Below are 5561 nucleotides of genomic sequence, written 5' to 3'. Positions count from 1 at the left end.
AGTTAAATATACCTAAGACAGTGTTAAAAGTATTCTGCTAAAAATAAAATATTATTTACGTAACACTGTTAAGACATATAATTGATCTTCAGATTGTGAAAATGGAATTCGCAGCAACACTGAAAGAACTAGAACAGGGAAAGCTCTGGGTCCAGATGAGTTGTGACCTGGCTTAATTGTGGAGGAAAAAACTTAATGATGAACTTTAACAAATTTCTGAGTCCCTCTGTTCTTGTACGAAGTACGTCAACAAACATTCGGAAAAGTGGGGATACAACAGATTACTCCAGTTACAGGACGACAGCTCTAGTTTCAAATACAGCAAAAATTAATCGATAATAATAATAACAAAAGCTCTGCAGAGCTGATCAGGAGGAAGGTCAGTTATAACATGCCAGGTGGTTATAATTAAACTGCAGCTTCTGAGTGAAATCCAGTATGGACTGTAATTTTCAGGCAACGGCCTTGCCACAGTGGAGACACCGGTTCCCGTCAGACCACCGAAGTTAAGCGCTGTCGGGCGTGGCCGGCATTTGGATGGGTGACCATTCAGGCCGCCATGCGCTGTTGCCATTTTTCGGGGTACACTCAGGCTCGTGATGCCAATTGAGGAGCTACTCGACCGAATAGTAACGGCTCAAGTCAAAGAAAACCATCATAACGACTGGGAGAGCAGTGTGCTGGCCTCACGCCCCTCCTATCCGCATCCTCAGCTGTGGATGACACGGCGGTCGGATGGTCCCGATGGGCCATTTGTGGCCTGACGACAGAGTGCATAACTGTAATTATCGTATGGCAGCGAAACTAGGTAGATATGCTAAGGCATTAGTGCGGAACCGATTTACTCTGGACAAAAAATTAGTTCCAATTATGGTCACCAGGTGCAAATCTGTCGCTGTACAGTATCTCGTCGACGTCTCCGTTGCTCATATTCAACAAACTGTCTAACTGATGGTTAATAATGAAATCACTTGTCATTTTCTGCCCATGTCCCATTTCGAAACCACTGTATATGGAACCATTTCTATAAGTCGTGCTTGCATTCACAGCGTCAGATTTGCACCTGGTGGCCAAGGTTGGAATTAATTTCTTTTTGCGTATGTCGGTTCCACATTAACGTATTTTATTATCTACCAAACTTCGCTGCCACAAGCGCAAATTCCAACTCACACTGGACTTCTGTGAGTAGCTGCACTTTAATTTTAACCACCCGATGACGATGAGTGTGTCTTTAGGAAAGGTAAAGGCACCAGAGAGGCAGTTATGACGTTCCGGTTGATAATGGAAGCAAGACTGAAAAAAAATCACCTGCAAAAACCGTTTGCCATCGTCAAATGGTGCAAGATTTTCGAAATAATGAGAAAAACCAGGGTAAGCTACAGGGAAAGACAGGTAATATGCGTTATGTACGAGAACGAAGAGGGAACAATAAGAGTGAGAGACGAAGAACGAAAAGCTCTCATTAACCGGTTGTAACACAGGGATGTAGTCTTTCGCCCATATTGTTCATACAGCGAATAAGCAATTAGTGAAATAAAAGGAAGATTCAAGAGTGGAATTAAAATTCGAGGTGAAAGGATATCAATGATGAGATTCGCTGGTGATATAACTAACCATACTGAAAGTGAAGAAGAATTACTGGATCAGCTGAATGGAATGAATAGTCTAATGAGTATACAATATGGATTACGATTAAATCGAACAAAGATGAAAGTAATGAGAAGAAACAGAAATGAGAACAGCGATAAACTTAACTTCAGGATTGGTAATCAGAAAGTGGAATTCTGCTATCTATACATCAAAATAACGCATCACGGCATGGGAAAAGGAGGACACAAAAGCCGGGCTATCACTCGCAAAAAGAGCATTCCAGGTCTACTAGTATCAAACATAGGCCTTAATTTGAGGAAGAAATTTTCGATAATGTATGTTTGGAGCAGTGCATCGTAAGGCAGTGAAGCACGGACTGCAGGAGAACCAGAAAAGATGAGAATCGAAGGATTTGAGATGTGGTGCTACAGAAGAATGCTGAAAATTAGATGGATGATGAGGTAAGGAATGTAGAGGTTCTCCGGAGAATTGTCGAGGAAAAGAATATAAGGAAAACTCTGTCAAGAAGAAGGGACTGGACTGTGGGACATCTGTGAAGACATCATGGAATAACTTCCATGATATAAGAGGGATAAATACTGTAGAGGAAGCCAGAGATTGTAACACATCCAGGACGTAATTGAAGACGTAGGTTGCAAGTGCTACTCTGGGATGAAGAGGTTGTCACAGGAGAGGAATTCGTGTCAGGCCGTATAAAACCACTCACAAGACTTATGACTCGGGGCTTATGTTGCATTCATGGCATCGTGTATCTTTTATTGGACCATAAATTTATTACAACAGGTCGTAAATACGAACGGTGCGACAACAGAAACAGATATAGGCAAGAGAGAGATACCGAGACACCTTGCAAAACAGTGCGGAGAGTAATTTCCGGAAGCTGGGCGAGCATGCACGCGCGTGGGTGGCAGTGTGCAAACAGAAGGCACGGACCTTCGACAGGCTGCCGCGCCGCGCCGCGCTCCTGGGTTTTTATTTTCGGCGCTGGTGCAGCCGCAGCCGCGCGTTATGCCCATTAGAGTGTTGTTGACTCATCGCAGTAAGCTGCTCTGCACTCGTCCTGCCCTTGTGTAAATTTTGAATGAAAATATTACGTCCTTTTCCGTGCAACGCAAAAACGCTGGCGAACGATCCCGGCCCTGTTTACGTAACATTTGCAGATTCATTTTTCAATACAACGTTACTCTAGTTTTTTGTTCCCAGCATTCCATTTTATGCATTCTTTCACAGTCGTGTACTTCTGCAGTCAAAGGGCTGACTGCAATGCGCATTTATCAGTTCCTCTCTGAGGCGCCCTTAACATCGCATTTCAGGGAACTGGTTATTTCAACGTCTAATTGACTAATAAAAACGACAGTTTTTTTACACTTATTTGTTTTGTAGAGACGAGCATCTATGTTCGTTTCAAAGAGAGGAAGATTAATTTATTTTTCTGAGGAGACTGATTAAAAATTGTCGCATTCTTTGTTGTAAACTATAGATTTCTACTGTAAAAGGGCTAAGGTTAATTTTTAGTTTGTAAGTACTTTGTAATTCGTTTTTTCTTTCTTTTTTGTCAGTTTATTTGTTTGAATATATTCTGTTTCCATTTAATTTCTTTTAGTGCTGTAGCGTACTTTTAAAAGGATATGCCTCCCTCTTCTTATTACTTTCTTTATTCAAAAGTTCATTCTAAGAGTTGTTAAATGTACTCAAGCCCGATGTTGCCAGATGCTCTGTAATTACCATAGGAACCGAACTGCAATTTTTTTGCCGTAAAATACTACACTACAGTAAACCGTTTCTGTGATTAATCGTTCACTTACTTGACACATTTAAACTAATGCAGAAAACATCATGGTTCGAATTTTAACAACAGTGGCAGTAAATCTTTCAGAATGTGCTTGTTTTAGTAAGAAATTAATGTTATGACTCTACATTAGCATCTCGAGAAGAAACATCAAAAATGTGGGTAAAAGTTTGCGAATGTTAGTGTAAAATACTATAGACTTAAAGTATGTAAGTCTTCAGTCTATGTTCCGGTACTTGATACACTGGCTTGATTGAAATAAAATATTGATAAAATGGTGCTACAGAAGAATGCTGAAGATTAGATGGGTAGACCACATAACTAATGAGGAAGTATTGAATAGGATTGGGGAGAAGAGAAGTTTGTGGCACAACTTCACCAGAAGAAGGGATCGGTTGGTAGGACACGTTCTGAGGCATCAAGGGATCACCAATTTAGTATTGGAGGGCAGCATGGAGGGTAAAAATGGTAAAGGGAGACCAAGAGATTTATACACTAAGCAGATTCAGAAGGATGTAGGTTGCAGTAGGTACTGGGAGATGAAGAGGCTTGCACAGGATAGAGTAGCACGGAGAGCTGCATCAAACCAGTCTCAGGACTGAAGACCACAACAACAACAACAACATCTAATAATCGTTATAGAGGTTACGAAGTAGGGGGAGCGAGATGGGGTCATAAAGGTTCACGTGACTATGGCCATCCTGTCCTCAGCCATTGTCAAGTGCAAAGGGTGCCGATGAGAATGTAGAGGAGCAGGTATGTTATATGCCAACGGGAACGTCATTGCTATTAATTACCACATCCACTAAAAATGTCCAAAACATCAACAACTGCAAGACGAAAACGAATATATGACAGCAGATCAAAATTACAATGTGTGCACCAGCGTTGTAAGGGAATACGTAGCGCCGGCCAGGGTGGCCAAGCGGTTCTAGGCGCTACAGTCTGGAACCGCGCGACCGCTACTGTCGCAGGTTCGAATCCTGCCTCGGGCATGGATGTGTGTGATGTCCTTAGGTTAGTTAGGTTTAAGTAGTTCTAAGTTCTAAGGGACTGATGACCTCAGAAGTTAAGTCCCATAGTGTTCAGAGCCATTTGAACTTTTTTTTTTTAATACGTAGCTTTGCAAAAACAAAAAACAAAAAACTGTTAGGAAAATTAGTGTCACATACGAAAGGAAGTAAGAAATCTCCGCACACCCAAAACATCTGGCTAAGTAAGAAATATCATCCAAATTCGCTAGAAACTACGACGTTTAACACAGAAGGGACGCAGAAGGCAAAACATTAATAAAATCGCTTTTCTCCGAAGGGGTTATAAATAAGTATATCAGGAGGAGGTTGAAAAAGGCTATTTTACCAATCAAAAAGTGGAATGTTAAAAATTTGAATGTTGTGAATACACTGGAAAATCTAAAGAGGTGATATAGGAAAGTTTAGGCTGGGGTTATTAGAAAATAGTGAATTGACCTTGAAAGAGAACAAACTTCTTGTGAAGCGGCTATGAGGTAATAGTAACATAAGCAAATGGAGTAAAAACAGCGGGAATTGTTGGTAATAGACAGGTTTTCGAGGGACTGAATTTCTCTATTAATCCTAGGTTACTAAACTCTCGTAATATTTACAATTGCAGTTGGCACCATTTCGCGGTTCCCGCCAATCTGGTACGGTACGTGACAAACTATTGGAGACCTTATAACTGTAATTAAGGAAGGCATATACTGTTAATTATGAATTCGAACTGAATAAAATATGGAGTACGAAAATCTACTATGGTTTAGTAACAATGTAACGTTGTCCTCTCTTTAGTTCTCTAGAGTTACTTACAGAAAAACACAAAAATGGGAATAATTCGGGAAACTATAAAGTAACTGACACAGAAGGTGACATCACAATAGTTCTAAAGAAAATTTTCACACAGAGCTTGTCTTTAAGGGGAGACGGAAGGCAAGAGGGCCTCAAAAATTCGATTTTTAGATTTTAACATATTTGAAATGGCTGGTCTTTCCTGTGTGAAACAGTTTTTGTTTTATATAAATACGACAATTTTTTCTTGAGGTATGATGGTTTTCCCGACACTCTTTGCAATCTGGCATTTAAATGCCACGACTTCCTTTTTGCACCATGCAGAGATTATGCACAGCATCCTTTTACTCCCTGTA

General features: G+C 40.6%; 1 pseudogene; it reads left to right on the top strand.

Annotated features, from left to right (window-relative positions):
* Positions 1–455: 455 nt before the first annotated feature.
* On the top strand, positions 456–573 carry LOC126476195 (5S ribosomal RNA; annotated as a pseudogene).
* Positions 574–5561: the final 4988 nt, after the last annotated feature.

Source organism: Schistocerca serialis, chromosome 4, assembly GCF_023864345.2.
Source record: "Schistocerca serialis cubense isolate TAMUIC-IGC-003099 chromosome 4, iqSchSeri2.2, whole genome shotgun sequence".
Classification (NCBI taxonomy): Eukaryota; Metazoa; Arthropoda; class Insecta; order Orthoptera; family Acrididae; genus Schistocerca; species Schistocerca serialis.
The sequence above is the reverse complement of the archived record's forward strand: the minus strand, read 5'-3'. Positions and strand labels throughout refer to the sequence as shown.